This window comes from Oxyura jamaicensis, chromosome 3, assembly GCF_011077185.1.
Source record: "Oxyura jamaicensis isolate SHBP4307 breed ruddy duck chromosome 3, BPBGC_Ojam_1.0, whole genome shotgun sequence".
In the NCBI taxonomy this organism is placed as follows: Eukaryota; Metazoa; Chordata; class Aves; order Anseriformes; family Anatidae; genus Oxyura; species Oxyura jamaicensis.
In genome coordinates, this window is record NC_048895.1 from 70,778,272 (window position 1) to 70,804,424 (window position 26,153).

Consider the following 26,153-nt stretch of genomic DNA (forward strand, 5'->3'; position numbering starts at 1 on the left):
AGTGAACTTGTAAGTAAAATGCTCTGTTCTCTTCTGATGGTGGAGGCAATCCTTCCACGTGTGGTGAAGCAGAATGCAGGACTCGTTTCAGCGTGCGGATTTCATGCACGTGGCTAGGCAAGTCGGTGTATTCCGATGACTAACTTGCCGCAGGTGTCAAGTGCTGCTTATTTACGTTGGCAGGTCACTTTAACGTGAGCGTGTAGAACAAGGCTTAATCATTTTAACAGACTATATAACGAGTTATACAGTTTCCAGAGGGACCTGGTCAGGCTAGTAATTTGCAGCAAGATCAAGAGGATAGCAAAGGAATCATGTTTTGACCGGTACATTCTAGAATGTAGAGATAATAAACATATAATTTTATTTGAAGTAACTGGTATAACTTGAAGATATAGGGATATGAAGAGAAAGTAAACTTTACTGAAGGGATTTTGAATTCCTTATGCTATTTATTCTTATTTTTTTGTTTATTTTTGTTGTATTTTGTTTCTTTGTGCTTGTACTTTTTACATTATGCTATGTAAAGCTTGCTCAGGAGAGAAATTAACTAAGGGCATTTGTGTATACCTAGGACTTGAGAAAATACCTTTCTAAACAAAACTACGGTTACTTTTAAACTTTGCTTGAGCTTTCATTATAATTCTGTGCAGAATTACAATTGTGTGTAGTGAGAACATAATAAAGCTATAATCCAGGATATAGAGAGTGGATTTTTTTATTGTACCAGTGTATTAAATATGCACAGATTTAGAGAAACTTGTGATTTTACAAAGGAATGGATTTTACGAGTATGTACCTGCTCATACCTTCTGCCAATATATTGCAAGCAAAACAGAATTTTTAGAGCTTTTTTTTTTCGCTGTTCCGTGTCTGAGCAGTAGTGCTACTGTAGGAATCTATTGGGTTTCATCCTAGTATCATCTTAAATGTAGAACAAACAGGTAAGTAGGACTGATAGGACTGAGGTTTAACAGCTGAAAAAGAGGATGTGGAAACGTAGAGGGAATTGCTAGCATGATCAGAGAGGAGTCAGAGTCATATGAGGCAGTTATGGTCTGGAAGGAGTTTTTCAGGCTCCCAGGTGAGTCTTAAAATTCTGTCACCAGATTAAAGGAAACTTTGAATATTGTTGTTGTGTGCAATAATATTATTTCTGGGTATTGCTAAATCACCACTATATAACATATAATTTATGTGGGTATCACAGGATACAAATTTTCAAGTATTACAGCTTTTTGGAAGGAACTAGATTTGGCAAAGTAAAATATGCTCTTGAAATCTGCTAAGGTGGTATGCAATATAAGCTCTTTACTCACATTTTCGTTTACCGTACATGTCGGCTGACATGTTCTGAGTAAAATGTTGTCTGTTGCTCAAAGTATTTGTGCGCATTACAGACTATGTAATTCTTCCAGTCAAATGCAACTTAATAGTTGCTTGCCAGTGCTGTTGTTTTTCTTTTCCCTTATTAGACAATTTCAGAGTGGAAAAATCAAACTCTAAACCTTCTTATTTTCCTTTTCTTTCCAGTTTTGACACAAGATGACACACGTGGTTTTCAGGGCCTCCTTGTGCTACCACAACCATTCAGCTTGCTAGCGTAGGTGGGCTTTGGGTGGGGATGGAAAATGGAGATTTCAGAGTTCTTTTCCTGAGCCTGGCTGTGACAGGTCTTTGGGAAGAAAGCACATTACTGACTGCTAAAGAGGGGAGGAAAAAAAAAAAGGGACAGATGAAAACTTGTAGCTGTAAAAGGTAAATCAAACACCACCATTTTCTCTTAAATTATTCATTTAAGGCTGTAACCCCCTTGAAGTTGGTAGTAGCATTCTCAAGGTTTTCTGCAATGATGTATGGAATATTCATGGAGTGCTTTTATTACATAGGTTGCTGTGCACTGGGAAGAGACTAAGTGAATGGGACAGTGCAGAGGGATTAAAGGCTAGAAGGTGTACTAGGAGGAGGAAGTGAATGTGGGAGCTGCAGGAGAGAAAAGGAAGGTAAGTCTGGTGTGTAGGAAAACAGCTTGAAAAAAAGGAAAAGGTGAAGGAGTTCTGGGAGAAAGCTCCAACATGCTGATAAGTACAATTGAGAAGAAATAGAGTAAAGTAGTAAGGGAAAGGAAAATACCTTGCAGTAAACAAAGACCGGTATACAAGTATAACTGGGAGAAACTGTGACTGAAAACAGAAGATGGAGGGAAAAAGTAAGCAGAGAAAGATAAGACATTCATGCAGAGGATCAGAGTGCATATCCATCCTAAACTAGGGGGGTCATTTAAGAAAAGAAAAAACAGCTTAATTTAAACAGTCTTATAAAAATATGAGGGGGAAAGAGGGATATGGAATACAAAACTAGGTTAAACTACAACTCGAGTTTAAAAATCCTGTGCAGATCTGAAAGGTGTGTAGGCATTACTTAGAGCATCTTGATGGGCCATAGTCATTTTGTTCACAGGAACAACTAGACAGACAGACCAATATCTTGTTAGCCATTGTCATTCATCCTATAATCTTTGAAAATCAGTCAGGCTTTCATTTTGCCTTCTGGGAGATGCTCTTTTCCTTAAAGACAGCAACACGAGATTCCGCAGAGCCAGTTATTTAAGTGTGGGCATGAAGCTTCAGTGCCTTATATTATGCTTGGCTGAACAAGCTAACAATCTGCACAAGGCTTCAGCAGTGTCTGGTTTTGGGAATGTACAATCTGAAACTCCGTGACTGGCTTAGGCTAATATCATGTTGCATACAATTCATGCCTTGCTGATACTCTGAACTTGAGGCAGGAACCGTGTCTCTGTATCTCTTCTATGTCTATATTCTAAAAGGAATAGATCTTATATGGGCTAAATATATACATTTTTGAGTAAGTTGAGTTTCAGAAATGTGCTTGTAAGAATAATAGGTCGTTGAGAAAGTCTTGTGGTACCAATTTCATTAGGAAGCACCTGCTGATGGTTCTGGCATTCACATTACCCTGCAGTTGTATGGTCATAGGATAAAATGGATTGGGTACTCATTCAAGGTCTTTTTATTTGCTGGATTGCTTTTAACCGGGATCAATTTTCTGCTCTTCTTGTTTGTCATTTTTACCTGTATGGCAGGTGTAGGAAGATGGAGGAAGAAACTGCAGGATTTTTGTCTGTGCTGCTCAAAAGTGGTTGTCAAATTGTTGCCTAAGTAATCGTTCTTGATCTATGCAAAACTTTGCCAAGAATTCTCTTCAAATGTATTTCTGCACTTCTAAAATCATGGGAGCATTGCAACTAATTTCAATAAAATTAGGCTTCTTATGAAAACGAGTGGACTGGGGTGTTTAGAGGACATTCCTGAGGTTTCTCTTTCAAGACACAGCTCTTTTTTTTTTTTTTTTTTTTCCCTGTTCATTTTTTCATCACAGATTGCGAAGTTTTAAACGAGAAGAGTAGGAAAATAAGGCATCCGTGTAGGTTTGGAATTGGATGACTTTGCATATCACTTGGACTTTTGTTAGAAATAATTAGAGTGAGTATTCTACACAGCTGTAACATTCTTTGTAGAGTCAGACTATCTTATTCTTAAACTCAGATTTTTTATTCAGAAGAAAATAATTCTGGCAAATAATGTTTTTCCAAGCTAGAGACAGCCTATTCCAGGAATCCCTTAAATTAACTTCTTAATTGTAAGTGCAGCTTTATGGATGAGGAAGCTTTATTAATGGATATGAGGGAGTTTGGAATAAAACAGGCAGTAAGGGTGGCGGTTAAAATGAAATGAGACTCTATGCTGTCAGCTCTGCGAGGCAGTAGGAGGAGATGGTTCTAAAACCAAATAAGCAGTTTGCATGCATGTTAGTTATTATCAGTAATCTGATGCAATGTCAGACAGACTTATTTAGTTGTTTATTTTTCCAGAACAAAATACAAAGTTTATATTAAAAAGTTGAAGTGGGCGGGGGAGTTGTTTTTTTTTGCATGATGTTCTCGCAAAGCAATCCTTTAATACAACATCAGCACTGGTTTAGTTATATGCTTCAGGTGAAAGGATGCGTTTTGTTTTAGTGGTAATTCTAAGCTTCCTTCCTATTTCATTTTGTATTGAATACCACTGTTTAAGGGGAGATAGCCCTGCAATTCAAAGATAATTATCATAGCAGGAAGAAAATTAGACTCGCTTTTCTATATCTGCCTCCACCTGTTCTTCTTTTAGCCTCTTAGCAGTTTTAATGACTTTTCATATAATAAAATCATAGGCATGATGACTAGGGACCGCTGTTTATCAAGTCTAGCCTCTTGCTTAAGTCAGAGCTCTGGCCAGCATGAAGCCAGCCCAGCCATCTTTGTCTGGGTGACTCCTGAATGCTTGCAAGGGTGGATCTTCTACAGGCTCCTCTGTGACCTGTTCCAGCCTTGAACCTTTTGAAGGTGTGCTGATGTGTGGGGCTAGTCTACTTCCATGAGCTTCTTACTGAGCCTCACTGGTTCAGATGACTTGCTCCTCAAGGTTCTCAATGTCCTTCTTTTTGCTGTTATTAAATGAGTTTAGCTGTGTGATTGGATTTTGTTTATTTGTTTTTACCGTATCAAAACAAAGGATCAGAGCTAGATCTAACCACACCTACAATCTGGGGTAATCTAAAGAAGACTCAGGAATCAAGGACTCAGCAGAGTGAAAAATGGCCCTGAACCTCTTGAAGTCTTCCCCTCCCCCTCCCCCCACCCAGTCCCCCCAAAAAGCTTTTTTCATTTTATTTTTGGCTTAGAAATTTGGCTTATTATTCTAAGAGAAGAGGATCATTTCTATTTTTTAATTTTTTTATCTTTATAATGATGAGAAGTTACTGCTACTGAATAGTTGTATAGCAGCGTGCCTGAAATTTCTTAGCAGTAGCACTAGCAGTAGTCAGTCACTTGCATGGTGTTAGCTTGTGCTGATGTTCAAGGTTGCCATCCCAGTAGACTGTCAGTCTGTACTACGTGTACTGAATCTGTTTTATAGATGAATTAATACGTCTGTTTTAGGGATGCAAATATCAGCAGCTTTCACAGGGGCTGCTTGTACTCAGAGGACAAGAAAAAAACACAGATATTTGAAAAACAATGGTACAGTCAGAATGTGAGTACCTGCAGTGAAACCTGCTGTACATCTGTGTATTTCAAATACAATTATTGACATATGTTGATCAATACAGTTAATACTGGAATTTTTTAGTATAAATAAAGAGGTGAAATTAAGCCTCTTTCCTACCACTATTATATTGAAGTCTTTTTTTTGAAGATATAATTTGAACAGGAATAAGGTCTGATATATTTGTGTATGAAGGAATTCATTTTTGTTAACCTGTTGTATGTTAAAAATGTAAAGAGAAAAAAGTTTGTCTGACAGCCTAATCTAGTAGGTTGTTTTTCATACTGCAGCTGAAATTAAAAGTATCCATCATAGTGTCATGAACAAATCAAGAAATTATTCCTTACAGAGCTGTCATTACAGGCATGTTCATCTATCGGTAACAGTGAATAGCTAATAATTTGAACTGTGAGTTCATAGAAAGTTGATATTAATGAGACTGAGATGAAGAACACAACTATTTCTGTGTGGAAAATAGATATTAAGGTATTTAACTATTTCTGTGTGGAAAACAGATATTAAGGTGTACACAAATATAACTTTCCTGTGTTATTTAATTCTGATGGTTTTGTTACTGGTTTACCAATTAAGACTGCAGGATTAAGCCCTAAAATGCTTATATTCAGTAGATACGTGACGAACACTGGTAGTAGCAATGCGAGCCTCCTGCCCACACACCAGATGCTATTTTTTTCTTTAAATTCATACCTAGCATAGTTGCTTTAAGGATATGAAAGGAAGCTGGGTGATCCTTCTCTAAACTCGAGGGCTATTTCACACCTTTGGCAGCACTTTATTTTGTGTTTTAAGCTGAAGGTGAATGAATAAGCATGATCTCTTTTTGCGTTCTGAAAAACTGTATTTCTGAGTCTGTAGCACATACAAGTTGGAAGACAGAGGCTTATTGTGATTTTTCTGCACTTCTACTTGAAATCTGCATTAAATTTTAGGTTTCTTTTTGCTTTGGTATGATGGTAGTATATCGAAGCTGAAGGGCTAGGAAGAGTGATGCTCCTGATTTCTGGGCAGGGAGCATTTCTGATCAATACTGAAAGTTGTTTTCTTTTGGTGCTGCTTCTCAGCCGGAAATATAGTGTCCACTTGTCTGAAGTCTTGGAACAGAGCAATGAGTTCCCGGTATGCTGCTAGATTTCAAACAGAGAACCTCAGGTGGAGTTACTTATCCATCCTGTATTTGTCTTGCCTATTATTTTGCCACAAGCTGGCCAGTTTAGACAAAATTGTAATCCTTGTAGTTATCATGACAATCCAGACAATATTGACCATGGGAATAGACTGTAGGACACTGGGATGTCTGCACTTCCCCAGTTTTACTGCAGGGCAAACGAACGTGGTTTGGTTTTTTTTCTTTTCTTTTTTTTTTTTTTTTGCTAACAACTAGTGTATCTGCTGAAGCGCAGGACCTTTCCTCAACACAATTGCTCTGTGACAAGAGCATTTTTATAACTGTATTTTCTCAGTCAGAAGAGCATTAGGAGGAATAATTCTTTAGGTATACCAAATCATATTTAATTTGTTGCTTAGCAGCCAAAGCAAATTATGGAAATCTCAGAGACAGATCAAATACTGCCTTAGTAAAGGGATTTTAGATCAGTTAGTACACTGATGTTGTTTAATGTTCCACCGAAGTTCAGATCTGGGGGGTTGTCTTCTCCCAGTGACTCAGTGTTCTCATTAGCCAAAATCATTTTGAGGAAACCTGAAATGGCATCAAGAGAAAAACAAAAGTGAGTATTAAAACAAAAAAGGGGTAGAGAAAAAAAAGAGGGGGGGGGGGGGGGGGAAGAAACAACTCTGCATTTTGAAGTCTCATCAGATGAATGCTTTAATTAGGTACATTGATGAGAAAATGTAACGTATCCCTAGTCTGGATGTTTAGGGAATTCCCGTGATGCCAATTTAATTTACAAGTTATATCACCATGGAAGTTCAAGTAGGTGGAAAAGACACTTAACTGATCTTTGTTATTTTGAAGGTACAGGTGAATCAGTTCCACACTGTGCATGGAGGAAGCTATGTTACATTTGGAAGTTTCATCATTTGGTCTTAATTAATTTTACTGTGTATAGTTAGATACAAAGGATAGTAATTACCGTAGCAAAAACAAAGAAAAGCTCTGAGCACACACGATTCTTTCAATGATTTTCTGCCTCCAATATTTTGTGCCTGAAGGAATTACTAAGAAGTGGTGTTCAGGGGTTGGGGAAGTAGAACGTATAGTCAAAGTTAAAAGTGCCTCCAGATTGATTCAGCAGTAGAATATGTACATAAATACAGAATAAAATAGAAAATATAATAGATTTGGATTATTTTTTCTTTTTAACTCACTGTGAGTCAGTAGAGGGAATTCTGAAGATTAAAGCTTGAAACTAGGCAAGTTTTGAATATATGCTTTGTGTTCCAAACCTGTTGCCATTGTGAATGATTTTTCATAGAAACTTAGAACTGTTTGGAAAGGAAAATCCTTTTGGTTGGATAGTTGGCGTACAATAATCTTGCTCCTTTTGTTACCCATCAGGCAGGCCATTTGTTTTCCTTGCTTGTTGGTAAGGAGATACCAACCACAGGTGTGATTTTGACTTTGGCTGCCTCTTACTCCTCGGGCATTTTTTATTTTTTATTCCTTTTGGTATAAAAATAGTGCTCCGTGCTCTTTTACCATTTCTCTTTCTGGTTTAAATGAATAATCGTTATGTGTGGGCAGCATCACTTTGAAGGTGGCTTTTATTGCATAGGTAACTGCTGCAGCGAGATACTGGATATTTATGGAAGATATTTTAAACTGAGCAGAACACTTGTTACCCTAGCACAGAGTGGGAAATGTATGCTTTTTGATAGGATATAGAAAAAGCTAACAATTTTTATTGCAGATATTAATTTTACGAAGGAAAAAAAGCACAGTACAACACAAAAGTTTAGTTTCTTCTTTATTATGAAATATTTCTGCTGTTCATATGGTCTTCCAAGAATTCCCTTTTTATGCAGCATATTTTGTTTAAAGTAATTTATGTATGTCAAGCCTTAATTGGATTTAGTTCCCGTGCTTCTCACATGTTCTACTATCTGTTTTCTTTCATATTAGAAAGCTAAATGAATAGAGGATCTTTGTGGATTGCTTAAAACTTAACGCAGTGTGAGAAGCTTGGCAGAAGAGGCAAGTCCCCAAACTCCTTTTGCCTTAATCTCAAAACTATTTTTTTCTCATTTCTTGGCATCCTGAATTTATTTTCAAAACTTAGTTTTAGACAGTCACAAAATGGTAGGTTACAGAACAATGCTGACTTAAACATCGTGTTTCGCAGAAGATACTTGGATGCTAACAACGGAAAGTGACAGTGTAGTTTAGTTGTAATTGAGGCAAGGGGCTCCTACTGTGTGTTTGTTTGTTTTGACAGAACTAGGTTCTGTTGTTATAGTCTACATTTTCTATGAAAAAAAAAAAAAAAAGGCTGAAAAGGATGCAAGGAGCATCACTTTGTGTCACTGATGAAATTCAAAATAATGTTACAAGTCAACAGTGGGCACCTCATGGACAGTTTGTTTACCAAGAGAGGCCTTGAGGGAGGCAGCCTACAAATTAGCAGTGAAATCATCAGAAATGATGTGCAAAAGCACCAACTTCCTATTGAAGAGTTGAAAATAAGTAGGTGCAGACCATGCTGACTCTTGTTTTCAAGCCTGTGGTCAGGGCAGAGAGCTGGGATTTGTGGGTTTCTTTCATGCAGGCGGTGATTATTTGAAACAAAGCCTTGTGAAGAATTGTTCTATCTTGGTTTACATTGAAATGCATTTGAAGTTGACATTGCCTTGCAGGATTGGGCTGTTAATCCAGCATCTCTTATTACCAGCATCTCTTTTATCACTCATTTTATTTCTTTCTTTATTTTTGAGATAGCAATATTCTCTCCAATTTCCAGAGATGACATCTACAAACATGTCTATATTGAAGTATCACCTCTGTGAAGCTATCTATAGCTGAATAAATTGATCAGATGTTGTATGGTTTTATTTTGTTCATTTCCTGAGACATTTGAAGCTTTTTGGAACAAGAACCAGGCTACTTATAAGTGCCAGATGCAAATTAGAGGATATATACATTCTAAGAACCAGAGAGCTTTATGGTAGATGTATGCAACAGGAGAAACACAGAAAGTTAAATCTGTTGTCTCGAGGATCTTATCTTAATCTTTAGAAAATGCAAATAAAAGGCTTTTAACTGTTCTTGTTAACTACCTCAGCTTTTTCACACTTCTCGTGAAAACTACTAAAAGCTCTATTCTAGTGTTTCAAGGTTTTGTAATGACTAAAATGCTGTAGTATAATTACAGAAAAAAGCACTTAATGTACTCATACTGCCTAATTTTCATATATTAAAAAGATAAAAATTTTCAAAAACAAACTTTAGTAGCATTTGATCAGTTGTTGTGTTACTGTTCGGCATAAACATTACTATAGGCGTAGTGAGCTTTGTGAAGGTGAATATAAGGATCAAGTATATTTTAGTTTAACAAAACACTTGGTGCCTGAATGTTTTATGCTCAGAAAGAAAGTGGCTCCCAAATAACTTTAAAATATTTTTTTTTGTTCAAACAAACAAACAAACAAAACCACCAGAACAAAAAATACATGAAATAAAGGTGTATGCATTTCTGTTACCTGTATTGGTTTTTTTTGCATTTTTTCCTGGGCAGTGAGGAGAATAGGGAGGGGCACTGAGCACCTGCAGAGAAATGAACCATTCTGCTCAAACAAGAAGCTTTCTAGAAGCATCCCTGCTTTTTCAACTCCCTTCAACTGAGCAAATGTTAATTTAAGAGCCTTATCTTTTCATCCATAACAAGGCCACTGAGGTATTTGGAGTCCACAGTGCTAGAGATTTTAAAGATTAAAGTCAGCATCTTTAACTGGGTCTGGGGAACACCTGATGGATTTTTAGGGAGAACAAAAGCTATTTTATGCTAGTCTCTTAATAAAATTTAGGTAGAAATAGACACAGCTCCATTAGTTGCTGTCTTGTGGCTTAGTGCTGACTCTACGTCTAAACAGAGCAAATACCAGAGTGTTACACATCTGTCCAGCAGTCTGGAGCAATTTATTGAAGGATAAATAATAGGGGATTAAGAAAAAAAAAGAGATCACGTGATTCATTGATACAATGTGTAAAAACATTCCTAATCTGTACTCAAACATATGGTCTAAAGTCAATGTGTTATCTAATGTTGGTTATCATTTTCATTAATCATTTGCATCATTATTTAATGGATGGAAAGAAATCATAGTCAGAAAGCTTAGCCAAATGCTGATATAAATGCCACAGTGTTACTGCTTAGTATTTTATTTTTGTGTTCACTGTGATTCGTACAGAGTTGGATGTGTATGCTCCAGAAGTTCATGACAAAACATTTCATTATATTAACAAAATTTACAAAGCTAGGAGGGTGGCTGGTAGACCAGGTAGTAGTGCTGCTGTTCAGAGGAACTTGGACAATCTGAAGAAACAGGCTGATGGAAACCTCATAAATTTCCACAGTGGGACATGCGAAATCCTACAGGTGGTGTGGATTAACCCCAGGCACCAGTGCGTGAAGGTCCAACGAGTCAAGGGAAGTTATCCTCCCTCAGCACTGGTAAGACAAGTGCTGGGTCCAATTGTGGGTTCCCCACAACAAAGGAGAAAGTGTCGTTGCCTTCTGCCCCTTGTATTTGGAATTAGTACAGCTGAGGGTTCCTGCCACCACGCACGTGAAGAATAACTTCATCTGTTGCACCTACAAGGATCGTAACATAGAGACAGTGCAGCAAAAGACATACTTCTGGTTAAAAAGAATCCCAGCTTTACCTGTGAAGTGCTTGCAAATGAGCAATGAAAGATCTGTGGTCAGCTCATCTGAGTGACTGTGCTTGTTTCTGTATACATAACTGCTTCCTGTTCATGAAATAGGTGGAGTTTGTGCAACAAAAGTCCATAACTTCCACTGCTCGTCTCTTTCTCTCTCTCCTCAGCAATCACACAGAGAGATTTTTGTTGGGGTAAGGATAGTTTGCCTCTCTGTTGATCCATTTTGATTATTCTGCAATAAATGAATCATACTGAATAACCAAATCCTTTCATTCTAGCCGCTAACTAGCTTCTGTTCTAGCTACTGTCACATTAGCTATTCGATTGTGATAAATTGTCCTACCTTTTCATACTTAGGCTAGTTACAGGGCTTTGTATGATTGTTTTTAATGTTGATTATCAACTAGAAGACTGTTGTCACTCTTCTCTGCATTTTCTCGTACTTTTTTCTTAGGAAAGGGGCGGGAGGTGGGGAAAGGATGGAGGAATGAGGCATCACTGAAAACCATGTTGTAGCATGTCATCTTCTGGAATGGTGGGCTCCTTGAGGTTGTGTGCATCTCATGAGAGATGTTTTCTGAAGTTGACATAAAACCGTACAGCCAATGAAATTATGATTACTTCATTGAAAGATCTAGTTGCCTAGTTGTGCAAGTACTGGCATGTTAATCTACCTTTACCTGTTCTTCTGTAATAAGCGTATCTCATGAGAACACATGATTCTGAGGCAAAAGACTTAAAACATGCTTTTCATGTTTTACAGCTAATTATAGCTAACTGCCTAGCTTTAGACAATAACTTGTTCTCAGTGGCTTGATTGGAAACTTGAAAAGCAGGGTTTGTATTTTTTTCTTAACTTATTTGGAAAGACTTTAGTAGTCATCCATCTTTTCCTTTATTTCCACAAACAAAAAGGGCACCATAATGTATGTTCAGTACAATAAAAGACGAACATCTAAATGTATAAAGTACTTTAAGTAAATGGAACTTTGGGCTACTTACATTGTGCACAAAGTTTCTTCATCTTAAAGTTATCAGACTAGTTTAAACAGATCCGGGACATGAGGGAAAAAAAGGTAAATTTGATTATTTTAGAAAGTTGAGATCTATGTGTGTATATACAGAGAGAAAGTGTCGCCAGTAAGAAAGCAACAGGTGTCTTAAATAAAAAATCCCCCTTTCTTTTCCACTTTTTTTTATTAGTTCTAATGTTGGCTGCCGAAGCTTAAAGAAGAGGTCACAGACCTAAGCCTCCTTTCTGTTCGTCTGGCTGAGTGAGGTAATGCATTCTCTTCACCCAGCAACGTGTAGCTTTGTGGTGGCTGGAAGAAGGAACAGTCAGAGATCCGAGCTGCCAAAACAGAATTGAAATGCAGGGGAGACACAGTTATTCAACTAAATAAAAGTGAAGGAAATAAGATGGCAGAAATAAGGATAAGGATATGGACAAAGGAAAACAAGATATCTGATCTCAAGCAGATTTGTCATTTTCAGTTGTTGGATATAAATAAAATAAAATCCTCTTCCCTCCTTGTATTCTGTTGTTACAAAAATTCACTGATACATCTCATTCTACCCACAGGTTATATAACTTCTTTAAAATGCAAAAAATCCCCCCAAACTATTGTTAAAAACAATTGTAAGTACACTCTCTCCTCTTTATCTCCTTTTGATAATGTCAGATAAAATACTTAGTTACTGGTTTGATGTCTTCCAGGGCCATAAAGTGAGGAAAGCTTGTTAAGGGTGCTTAAAGCATAGTTTATGGTCTAGTAAAAATTGTTTCACTTTCATCTTCATAAATTATAGTAACCGAAGAGTCAGGGAATTGAATTAACTTTTAAGTCAATGTTTCTTGAGTTATTTTGAAAATCAGCAAATTAGTTGCATAATTGAAGACCCGAAGTGGACAAAATTGCACACACAAGGAAACTATTGTTTGGGTTGCACAAAGCTCTGCAGTTGCATTTGCATTCAATAGTAGAACTGGTAGGCAGAGGAAGAGTATGACTTGCATACTTGAGCATAACAAAACATGATTAGTTGTATGTAACTTATGTAGGCACATATGTAACATGCAGGTACGTTTTTGATCTCTTTAAAAGAGGCACTAATATGGAAACTAAAAATCTTTATTATGCTTTTCTACTGGCAAGGTTTAAGATTTTTAAGACCTAATAACTTGATATGAAATAATTGAACTCCTGCATAGACTGAAGATTCTGATTCAGATTTTTGTACTCACAAAGCGGTAGAAACAATTTGTGAAATACCATGATGTTCAGCATGAGTTAGTTACTTAATTCTAGTTGAATAGCTAGATTCTTAGTCAACTGAAAATCTTTAGGGAGGCATAATGAACATGCATTTTGTCTTTGCTTTCAGAGGGTTGGGTTTAGTATTGTTTCTTCTTTGATTTTCAAATTACTGTTCTCGAAGACTGTTAGAATAAAGTTGTAAAGGAGAGATGAGCAGGTAGGAGCTATATATAGAAGGAAGAAAATGACATCATTCCCCATTAGAATTACCCATGTTTCAGTTTTGACCACTTGTGAAAAACATGGCATGCTTCCATTTCATCTTGCTTCTGGTACTTTAATAAGCTTATACACAGAAATGTTCAGACTTACTAAGCAGTAATGGAGTAAAGAAGTGAGGATAGTCCATTAAGCACAAAATAAAAATCCACCTCTCCAAGTGTATTTTAGTGAAAACAAGAGATTTCAGGCTAAGCATGTGATGTAGTTATATATTCTGTCTGTTCTGAGTAGGTTATAGTGTTGTGCATACAAGTGAGTAGTGAAGAGATTACAGTATTGATAGACTTCACAATTAAGGGATTGTATCTCTGACTTTTAATTTTTCCAATGTAATTCTATTAGATCTGAACAGCTTTTGCCTTGGTTTCAACAGAAAAGACTGGGATTTTTCAGCTTGGAAAAAAAGTAATTTGAAAGATGAAGAAGAATAATGACAAGTTGGTTTTGAAGTAGGTTAACATACAGTGTAATGAAACTATGACACATAAGTTTTAAAACAAGAGTAGGTTTTTATGTAATTTAAGTTGTGGCATTAGTACTGGATGTGTATGCCAACAGTATGATTTAATTAGGCTAGGAAAATGGCTAGATGGAAAAACGGTTAGGAAACATGAAAGTGGATACAACTTATGATTTAGGGAATACCTAATTTTCAAAATTGTACCAGGAAAATGTGTTTTTACTTTCACTGTTCTCAGAAGTCTTCAGACATCCATAGGTAGCCACTCTCACAAAAACGATCTTGAGCTGGCTATTTTGAGTTGGTTTGACTGATCTTCTCTAAAAGGCTTTAACATAATGGAAAGATAGATTCTGAATGATGGATAACTATCAAAAAACATAGGTAAGAGGAATAAGATTAGATAGGTTATTTTGGTGGTGGTGTTTTTTTGCTTTTGTTTTTTGAAAAATGTCTTGAGGCTTGCCATACTTGTGATAGAACACAGCAAAAATGCAAACTACTCTTCCTGCTGATAAAAAAAAAGTAAGTACTGCCTACATCTCTCAGAGGAACTCTGAGAAACTAAAAATAATATTACTTCTTTTCCTTTTTGTAACCAAAACAAAACCCATTATTATTAATGTCTAGTATGTACTAAATAAAGATTCTGTCCGTCTTGACCACAATATCAGTTATTTTAAGATTCTTTCTGTCTTTAATATATTTATATCAGTTTCACGTTTGGCCTTATTTTTAGGAATTATTTTGACTGAGTGGAACTACAAAAAGATTCTTTATAGGTCAGTTTGTAGGATTGGGACTTAACCAGGCTTTTGGGACAGGGACTCTATTCTCTTGTTTCTAAACTAGAGGCTTCCTTTCAGAAATTTTAGTAGTATTTTTAATATGACAGTTGGGATCACATGCATTTCTTTCTTATTTAAATAATAACTGAATTATCTATCTGCAGTCTTCAACGCTTCTTTGCTAAGAGGAGGGTAGGAAGAAAGAGGAGAGTAGGAAGAAAAAGGTAGGAAATCACCTACTAATGTACCAACAGCAACGCTTAGCATTTATTTCCTGGAATAAGTATTTCCTATTTTTATGTGACATAGTAAATGTACGGTTTTAAAAACTCCACCCTATAAAATAAAATACAACATATGTTTTTGTTTAATTATGACTTTCATTGTGTCTTTGTCGTAATGGAATTCAGCTGATAACCTTGTCCTAGACCAGTTTTGTCTGTGTTGTAACACTGAATAACTGCTAGGTAGTGATTTCAAAAAGGGTACATGCAGCCTTCACGTCTTTTTTTCTTTGTATGTTATATCTAATTTTTCAACAGAAAACTTTTAAAGGAGTAATTTTAACAGCACTTTTATGTCTGCAGTTCAGTTCTGACTTTTTAAATATATATTATAGGTTTCCTTGCCTTTTTAAAAATTATGAGGAAGTCATTTTACATGTCCTTAATCTGGCTGTGTGGCACGATCACAGCCATCTCATATAACACTGAGGACTCCATATACGTATTTATGATGACAGTTCTGGTGTGCATGTCATTTTTCTGGTTTCGGTTAGCAGAATTGACATCCAGGCCACAAAACATCCTGTGAGCCTGCCCTCCAAATTATGCCAGCAAATACTGGCTTTCTAGAAAAAAAATTAAGCATGCACGTCACTGACAAAAGAGCAATTGGAGTGCCACATTAATGCTGGTGCCGTCTACTAAAGGGAATAATTTTCAAAGGAAAGTGAACGTTACTTTTCCTAAACCTTTTCGTTTCTGAAAGGCTTAGAAGCAGTAGCGTTTCCTTTTCTTCACAAATTCTTATCTTTGCTTTCAAGATGAGGTAAATGCAACTCTGTTCTTTAGGGTTGGTTTGTAATGTTTTTTCTATCTTGGTAATATCAGCCAAGGAAAGGATGAAATGGCATTTTATAATTAGATATATTATGATCTACATGGAAGAAGAACAGTATGGATCCTTTTTTGTTAGCTCCATCTGCCTGTAGTAAACTCATTAAGGTGGGGTGGCTGATCTTTCTGTAAGCGTTGTCAGAATCCATTTCAAAGTCCTGTTTTTCAAGCTATTTTGTTGTTGAGTACATCTCTGTGGGAGTGGAAACCGCTGTCTGAACTACAGCTCTGTGTTGGACTGTATACAGCTCTCAAGGACTGAATGTGCTCTAAGAGCTGCCTGTGTGTACCATTATTTGGGATTCCCTGTTCTAGAAGAGACTCCTTCCACTGGAAGCAGGAGGCAGGTTGAAGAGCACCTAGCAAAACCTACAGTGGTCTGAATTAATAACCATTATCATCCCTAGTTCAATAGGTACTCTACTTTATTTTTGGTTTCATTTGATACAGAGCTATCTGCCATTGTCCAGAATATTGGTAAAACACTTTCCAAATACATATGTTGTCTAGGATTTCTTGTAATGTATTGTTTAAGGATTCTGAATTTGTCTGAAGTAAAGATAAATTCACTTTTTGTTCACCATACAGCCATTCTGTATTCTCAGTTGTTTACAGGTATGACAAAATGCTGCCTTCATAGTCTTACATTAACTAACAGTTCTATTGCAAACTGTGTCCCTTGGATCTCTATTCTACGGAAGACAAGCTTCATAATTTTTTTTTTTCTTCCTAAAAGTCAGCTGGTGCTTCTTTGCCCAAACTGTTGAGAAACTTGCTCCACAGAAGTTTTCCAATATGTTTGTGGAAGGAGTAGCACTGCATCCTAAGCTGTTGATTTTATTAGTGGAAACTTCTTACCAGATGCAACTATCTATTCCTGTGTCATTAGTCTAGTAGATACACAATGAATATTTAAGCCAGATTGGTTGAAATGTTTATTCCATAGTGCTGCTTTCTCCTCTAATACTGATTAAGGAGAAGATGCATTTTAAACGTACTTGAAAAGAACTTTCAGATTTTTCAGGGAAGAGGATTAAGCCAGATTTATTTTCACAGGGTATGCTCTTGCTTCTGCACAAGTCACAAATCAAAAACATTTTAATATTTTCTCTATGCTATGGTCTACATGTTTTCTTCAAACCCATTACTACCAAGGAATGGTGTTAATAGACTGATAAAAGTGAACGATAGGAGCTACTTTTACTTCCAAACAGTAAATAGATTGCTTTGGCAGTCACCTGTAGGAAACCTCCTAATCACTAACAGAGCAGCACGTTGGGATGTAAAGTGATGAATAATCTGTGGCTTGCTTGCCTTTTTTTTTTTATTATTATTTTTTAATAATTCAAATTTAGGAGGCTCTTGCATTTTCAAAAAGTATTTCAGACCAACCATGTATCTTACGGGCTTTGATTCGCAAGCACGTTACTGTGTTACGACAAGAAGGCTGTCTTTCATCTGATTTTGCCTGTTGGGGTGTTGTAGTGGGTTTATGTGACAAGGTTTTGGTAGCAGGGGGCCATAGGGGTGGCTTCTGTGAGAAGGATCTAGAAGCTGCCCCATGTTAGGTAAGGGCCCCACTGCTGACCAGAACTGAGCCAATAAGTGATGTTGTTTGCGCCTCTGTGAGAGCAGATTTAAGACAGGAAAAAAAAACGCTGCACCACACAGCAGCTGGGAGAGTGAGAGGAGTGAGGAACAGCCTTGCAGGCGCCAAGGTCAGTGAAGAAGGAGGGGGAGAGGTGCTCCAGGCGCCGGAGCAGAAGTCCCCTGCGGCCTGTGGTGAGGACCATGGTGAAGCAGGATGTCCCCCTGCAGCCCATGGAGTACCACGGTGGAGCAGGGTTCCACGCTGCAGCCCGTGGAGGAGACCACGGTGGAGCAGGTGGCCCTGCACCGACGGAGACTGCGGCCTGTGGAAGACCCCTGCCAGAGCAGATTCCAGGCCGGACCTGCAGCCCGTGGAGAGGAGACCACGCAGGAGCAGGTGACCTGGCAGGAGCTGCTGCCCGTGGGGGACCCAGGTTGGAGCAGTTTGCTCCCGAGGGATGGACCCCGTGGTACGGACCCATATCTGGAGCGGTTCTTGAAGAGCTGCTGCCTGTGGGCAGCCCACGCTGGATCAGTTCAGCAAGGACTGCATCCCGTGGGTGGGACCCCACAGCACAGGGGACGAGAGTGACCAAGAAGGAGCGGCAGAGAAGAATTTCTATAGACTGACCATAACCCCCATTCCCCCGTTCCTCTGCGCCGCTCGGGGGGAGGAGGTGGAGGAGGGTGGATGGGGGGGGGGAAGGTGCTTTTGGTTTCTTTCCTTTGTTTCTCACTTCTCTAGCTCGTTCATAATAGGCAATAAATCTTACTGTCTCCCTATGCTGAGTCTGTTTTGCCCATCACAATAATTACTGCGCGATCTCCTCGTCCTTATCTCAACCCTTGAGCCCCTTTCATCGTATTTTCTCCCTGTTCCTCTTTGAGGAGGGGGAGTGAGAGAGCAGTTGTGGTGGAGCTCGGTCACCCACCCGAGCGAAACCATCACAGGTGTGCGTGTACACTTGCATCTCTGTGCTCATATATATTCTGTGTTGCAGAACTGACGAATGCCCTGTAGTTGTAAAGGAGCAGGTTTTATACAATAACATTATCCTGCAGTAATTTATTTTCCTAAGCCTTAAAACTCCTTTATGGTGTAAATTTGCCTGTTGATAGTAAGCTCCATATATTTCTCTCCACGCGAAGGAAGAAGAAGGGAAGAAATCTTTTTATATGCAGCTGTACACAGAAATGTACAGCCTTGACTTAAAATAGAAGTAGTCACAGGAACTGTCGGAAGCCCTGAAAGCATGTGATTTTGTTGAGATATGCCTTACAGTGGGACAATCCACTATGGCAGGGGAGATGAGAGAATTAAGTATATTAAAAATAAATGGCACTTTCTAAAATTTTAGAGATTCTGTTAGAGCACAGGTGTGTAAAAATGGTCATCATCACGTGTGTAAAAAAGAGTATTCAGGAAAGCTTGGTGCTGAACAAACTTACTGACATTTCTTGTCATTGCTGCATTACACACACACTTAATTATCCTGGCAAGTGACAGCTGGTTTCTGAGGTCCTAAATAGATAAGTCTTTTATACTTGAAATGCTTCCTTAACTGGAAAATACCCCCTCTCCAGACAAAACATTAATTTTGAAGGTCATTAATGTAGAGTAACACCCATGTTGGGAGAAATAACAGTAACTTGGATATCTCACCATCTACTTTTCCTAACATTAATTAAACTCGCAGAGATACAGATAGAGTTACCAGAAAGGCACGGTTGTGTGAAGTGCACACACTTCAGAGCTGATGTGCAGAGCGAAGCCAAGTGGAGGAAACAAATCTCATACTTTGCCTGTACACAGGGAAGGCGTGCGTACAGCTCTTCTCCAAAACACCTTCCCAGCTTTCAGTACTGCACGCTTTGCATGGGATTCAGATTTCCAAGGTCAAGGGGGTGATCTGAAAAAAAAAATCCTACTTCACTGTCACCAGTGTATAAGGTTTCGAGCAAAAGCTGTTGTAAACTTTCAGGTCTGTGCTGAGCCCAAGCCTGAGGGTGCAGGCGTCAGCACGCTTAGGTGTCTGACTTCCAGCAAAGGCTGCTTGGAAACCACGGGGGGACGGTCTTGCTGCTCTCTTTCAGGGATGCAAACCAGTAGGGGTAAGCTGCGCTTTGCATGCACCTAGACAATAGGGAATTAAGACCAAACCGCTGCTCTTTTTTTCTTTGCCAGTTTTCAGAATGAGAGTGTACTGATGCTTGTATCCCGGTGATTAAGGCATTCTTGAAAGTGAGACGGATGGATCTGAATAGACGGGGAGTTTCTGCTTAGTGAATCAGTGTTTCCCCTTAATGCCCGAGCAGCTATGTGAGAAATGGGAAATAACATCAATTAATCCACTTGTCTGGATCCAGATACCGTGGTGGAAAAACTACAAGTGGGAGTGTTTAAAATGGTCTGAGGTGCTTGCTTCAAGTGTAGCTTAGGTAGATAAATCCATAAAAGAGGTAACATTTCCGAAATGCTTCCTCTCTTGTGCATTTTCCTTTTGCTTGGTGAAGGTATTTCTTGTATTCAGGATACTCAGTATTGTGAACACTGTTTTTCTGAACCTGAGGCTGTGAATTCAGTGTATAGAGAATGAAGGAGCTTAATGGAGCATGGGGTTTCCATCCCTGGAGCCAACCACCTTAATTCTTCTGCTCTGGCCTTGAGCGCTGTGTCTGACTCCCTTGTATCCACTTGAACAAGAACAGTTAAAACTGGCAGAGTTAATTCAGTGAGATCGCTTAGGGCACATTTATTGTTTTTGATGGTTCTGTGCATAGAGAATAGAAGATTGCATTTTACACGTAATAAAAAATAACTATAAACTTTCTGAAAGCAAACTTATCTTTAATTTCTAATGAGTGTATCATTAATAGAAAAGAAACACCAGCTATGAAAAAAATATTTTTAAAGGGTTTCGGTGCATAGTACATTACAAAATGGTTAGTGGGTATGTGAAGAAAACTTTCCTGGTGCAAGCTGCATGTATATTCATACTGAACTGTGCTTCTTACCATTCTTGTGCTAATGGAGTTCTCTGTTTAACATCTGTTTTTAAAACAAAACAAAAACAACAAGAACAAAACTTCATTATAATCCATTAAAGTCTTCCTTATCTTTCAAATAACTACATGAACCTGTTTGGGCAATACAAATGGCAACATTTTTCTGTATGTTCCTATCTTTTATATTTTTGTCTCCTGTTTTAGATTTAAATTTCAAGTCTCTTGAAGGAGATACCTATCTTAATCAGTACGCAGAAAGCAGGAAGATGTTGATAAAGCCTGTAGGTGAGGCAACGGGAAAGCATTGTTAAATAGTGAGAGATCGTGATATTACAGCAGAAGAATTAAATAGTTCTGAAGACTCAGTGGATTAGGGTGAAATGTAATAGAAAGCTGAAAAGTCAAAAAAGAGATGTTGCATTTGTCAATAGAAGAGTGTATGAGAAAAAATGAGAAGTACCAGCTGACCAGATGATAAATTGACAACCAAAAATGAATATAAATTCTGTAAAAGGCATATTTCATATAAGGTTGTATTAAATGAAGCATTTCTGAAATAGCTAGAAATATAATAGTGACATTTTACAAAGCGCTGGAAAGATTGAACATGAGACTTTGCATGCATGAACAATATATTATGATAGTAATAGATGCAGCTAAGGACTAGGAAAGCACTTTATTTGACAACCTAAATTAAAGTTAAAGGAGTTGTGATTTTTTTCCCCATTGCCTGTAAGTACATCAAAGAGCAAACACTGAAGGAGGAAATGTTACTTAACATAAACCACGGTGCTGGCAAAAGAACAAATGTCTATATAGTGGGGCATGAATACATTTAGGATGGAAAGTGGAAGGAGTGTTTAACCATAGAGTGTTGTATGGTTCTCGTATAGCTTTCAGTTAAAGTTTGCTTTTAGCCCTGCAGTAGATATCAAATAGAACCTGGTTAAAGAAAAACTATGGCATAATTGGCCGTGTTGGACTTCCTCACCCACGTCCAGCTGTACGTTGCTGTTTGAGCAACACAGAGCAGCGCAGCAGAGCTGTGGTCTGCAGCTGTGGCTCCTAAGCACCAGTAACAGCAAGAGTGATGAGCATCTTCCTTGTTCTGTAAATTCTTCCATCCGAGAGGTCTGCTCTAAAGTAAGCAGACTCTCTGTGTATAACCTGAAGGAAGTTCAAGTTCTAGTTAAAACATAACCTTCTCAGAACAGGATGTTGTTGTCCATATTCAGCTTGAGGGTTTTGTAAACTCATTAGGATTACTCTGCAGTGGATCCCCCAGAGTGCTTCCCTCGTTATCCATGACCAAATGGGAGCCACTTGCATCCAGTGTCCCTTGGCACAGATTCTAGGGCACCGCTGCTCAGCATTCGAAGTGCTACCAAAGCCCCCAAACTCCTTTTCCTTTACAAATGGAAGAGTGGCAATCTCTTTGAGCATCCCTTGCATGGGAGCAATTCATGCCATAGGTCATTCCTGTCCTTGTGTGCAACCTTTTCCACTTCTATGCTGTTTTGTGGAGAGCAACAGGCAAAAGCTTCAAGCAATATTTAGAGTATGGAGTAAACATAGATTTATAGAATGATACTGGATGACCTTTTTCTGTTTCACTCTGTTTTCCTTTCCTGGTATTTCCTCATTTTCCTAATGTTCCTAAAGTTACCTAATTTGCTTTTTCAGCACAGCCGAGCACTGCTTTCATGGCATTATCTAGCATAACCCCACTCTTCGGCACCTTGGTGTTACTGGTCCACTCAGAGCCTGTTGTTTTATATATGAAGCTAGGATTGGTTTTCCACACGTGTATCACTTTACGTGTATCTAAATTGAATTTCACCAGCCCTTTTATTACCTGATTATTCAGACTGATAACGTGGTTTTGCTGTTCTTTAAAGCTGCTCATCCCTACTACTTCGAATAAATTTGTACCGTCAGTAGATTTTCTCACCTCACTGACGTCCAGCCATCTTTTTCCCCCCTCCTTCGCCGTGTTATTTATGTGTATATTAAACAGGAGACTTCCTAGTACATACCCCTGTACAAGTGACTTCCCTCTGCTGTGAGAACAGAGTCTGAATGCCTGTCTTCTGTTTCCCCTATTTTAATCAGTTATTTTTCCATACTACAGACTTCGTGTTTCTCTTGGCAGTTTAGTTTCCTTAAAAGCCTTTTCTGAGGAATTTTGTTTAAAGCCTTTTGAAAAAGTGATCAGGCAGCTTGAGCTGGATCACCCTCGTGCATGTGGTTGCAACCCCTGCCGATAGCACCTGCAGGTCTGTAAGGTGGCACCTGCCTGTACAGAAGCCGTATTGACTTTTTGCACATGGAGCATATTTAGCAAGATGTCTAACTTCTTGAAGAATAACTTTTATGTTTCTTATGTTCAGCATCATATTTGTCAGCTCCAGTGTTTAGGTACCAAACAAGTTGTCCTGCAGCTCCCTCATCCTGTGTTTCCTCAGAAGCCTGGGGTGAACACCACAGGGCCCAGGCAGTGTATTAGTGTGTGTGTGTGGTTGTCTCAGAGCTCCTTCTACAGCTACTTCCATTTTAAAGAGAACCTCTACTTAGTGACTTAATGGCTTAGTTGTAGTAGTCCCTTTAGCTTTGTTGTTCAGTTGTCTCATTTCACTTTACCCTGTGCCAGCATTTGTTTTTGTAAGTTGTGTGCATTGACATGGTGCTTCTGATACAGAATCACAGAATCATCGAAGTTGGAAAAGCCCCTCGAGATCAAGTCCAACCATCAGCCTGACGTGCTGAGTCCTGTCACTAAACCACATCCCTCAGTGCCACATCCACACACCTCTTAATGCCTCAAGGGATGGGGACTCCACCAAGCTCCCTGCTCAGTCCCTTCCTATGCTTGACCACCCGGTGTCCTTCAGGAGTCTCTGCTGCTGCCTGTGAGGATTCGGTTGTTCTGGGTGCCCCTTTTGGCTTTTTGAAGTCAGCCCCATTTTCACATAGTTTCGTCTTCTGAAGCTGTGGTGCTCTTTCTTGGCTTTTGTTGCTCAGGTAGTGCTGCTGATGTTAGTCGCTGCTGATGTTAGTCACTGCTGGAGTGCCTTTTTCACTGTGAGGCTTTGGACTGGCTCTGGGCATGATTCAGTGCAAGCAAGTCAGGGGTTGTATTTCCTGTTACGTGCTTGCTAACCATGAAGCAATCACTGATAGGCTCTAGACATACCGTATTTAGGATATTTGTTCCATCTACGTGTCTGTTGCAATTGAATGTTCTGCCCTTGCTCTCTGCTGTCCGTTAGCAGGTGATGCCTCTGTTGTGATTGGTGTTGCTGTCATGCTTGGAAAGGTAACAGTGTGCTGCAAGCTTCTTGTTTCTACCTGAAATTTCAATCCATACAGTTTTTCTGCTGAAATGGATCATTTGTTACTTAAACTTGATTAAAAACTTTTTTTAATACACAGTTTTGCTGTGTACCTACGCTTTATTAACTATATATTCTGTGTACAAGTCTTCCTTTCAGAAAGTTTCCAATATGCCTGGTATATTTTTTTAATTTAGGACAAGAAATGGATCTAAAATGGTCCTTTGAATTTTCAATGCCTGTTCTAATGCTTAAAGTACAAGTAATCCATTCTTAATTATTAATGCATTCCATAAATATTGAGACATAGACGTATTAATAATTTGGTAAAATTAAGCATTTTAAACACGTTTTAAAGTGTAATTGTATATAAAATGAAAGTTAGAAAAGAAAATATGGCACTGAAAAGAACAAAATGAAATGTCTGAAGTGCTATGCACTAAAAGTGTGAGCTGTATAGAACACGCTGTCAATGTAGGAATGCTGGTTATGTAGAAATATGCAAATGTGTGCTTTCTCCAGCTATTCTGTTGAAAGCACAGAATAATAAAATGGAACAAAATGTTGAACAGATCAGCCAGAACAGTAACATTAGAATTACATACTTTACAGAATGATTTTGTGCTAAATTTATATCCCTCTCGTTTTAAGGGAGAAAATAATTTATTTTATTCAAAAAAGGGAAAAGGCATTTTCTCTTAATTAGTGAGGGGAAAAAAGTCATATAATCAGCATGTCATCCCTTCTGATTTCTAGTATTAGATGGGTCTGATACCTGTAGGTCACAATTCCACTGTTATTTGGGATCTGACCTCTAAAACTAATACAGATTTTCAGAACAGTAGCATCTTTATGCAGCATCTAGCACTGGAGTATCAATGATACCACCTTCAATATAATACAAAAAAAGGACCTTTTCAATTTTCATGATCACTTCTTTGTCCTTTTTCCATGTGTTCTAGAACAAGAACCCACACAAACTAAAACTATTTGACCTGTTTTCAGTTTAATTTTATGAAAATTTAACACCCTGAACAATTATATATTGTAAGAATCATACTAGTAGAATTTGTAGTGAGCGGTCTTTGCCAACAAATAGAGATTTAGTACGTGGTGCTATGTGGCAGTTCCTCCATGAACCAGCAATGCGAGATGAAACTTCTCTAGTCTGTGCCTCAGAATACTTATCAGTTGATCTGTGGAATTTACTATGAGGAATTCACTCAGAGGGTGCTGAGGCCCCGACACAGGCTGCCCAGAGAAGCTGTGGATGCCCCATCCCTGGAGGTGTTCAAGGCCAGGCTGGATGGGGCTTTGGGCAACCTGGTCTGGTGGGAGGTGTCCCTGCCCATGGCAGGGGCTGGAATTAGGTGGTCTCTAAGGTCCCTTCCAACCCAAACCATTATATGATTCTATGAATTTCATGAATACTTAAGAGCAACTATCCTCACTTCAGTGATCAAGCTCCAGGAAGCTTGCAGCTTAAATAGTGTGGATAATATAGCTGAGGAATGTGTCCCTTCACTGTCCTCTCATTTTTTTTGTTTGAAATTCAGCAACCCTTCAGAGCTGTTCTATTAAGTCCTTCCATTTTCTTTGTTTCTGTCTTGCCAGAATGAATTAAAAATAAAATTGTGAATGTAGCAAATGAATATAAAATAAGTCAATTAAGTTTGTTACTATCAGTTTCTGTTCTATTAATGCATGAGGAAGTCTTCTGTAGCACATAGGAGCAAGGAGTTACTTAATGCTTATTTTGTATTGCATATTGGAAGAGTCCTTTTTGTTACTAAAAAAACAAAATGCTTCCTTTAACACAGAAATGTGGTAAATGTAGTATGTGCCCAGCTAAAGATGACTATTTAAAATGTATTAAATACTAAACAGTGTTTACTTCATATAGTTTCTGGTAACAACTTTAGCTTCAATTTCTCAGAACATTTATACAGCTTTAGCAGTTACTTGCACATAGTTTTACTGCAAAATTTGCTCATTCTTTGCTTTTATCAACAAGGAAATGCTACTGATGAATCCAGTAGCATTACCAGTGCAAGGTAAGAATTACGTCTGTGTGCATGTGCATGCAGTATTTGTAGTTATTGAAATTTGCCTCCCAGATATTGTTAATTTTTGAAAGAGTTTAGCAGATGCAAAACTTAAATGTGTTGGTACCGATTTCTCTGCATTGAGTTATTTTAATTAATCCCTGGAAGTTCCTTCGAATGTTTTTACCATCACTGCTTATTACTTTGAATTGGCCCCAATGCACTTGTAAGAACTACCCAGGCCTTCTCTGGAAGAGTCTAGAGGTGGCTTTGCAGTCTCATAAGCTTCTGATTGCTCCCTGCCCT

The 26,153-nt window shown here is 38.3% G+C and overlaps 1 protein-coding gene across 4 annotated transcripts in view; it reads left to right on the top strand.

Moving 5' to 3' along the window:
* The window catches only part of WASF1 (WASP family member 1), an 87,506-nt gene that overhangs the window by 13,728 nt on the left and 47,625 nt on the right, over positions 1 to 26,153 (top strand). Inside the window, exon 2 of one of the 4 annotated variants that reach the window (XM_035321384.1) lies at positions 12,172 to 12,247. The exons of the other annotated variants lie outside the window; for them this stretch is intronic. The gene's annotated coding sequence lies outside the window, so the exon portion shown is untranslated. The remainder of the gene's footprint in view (positions 1 to 12,171; positions 12,248 to 26,153) is intronic. 4 annotated transcript variants of the gene reach the window in all.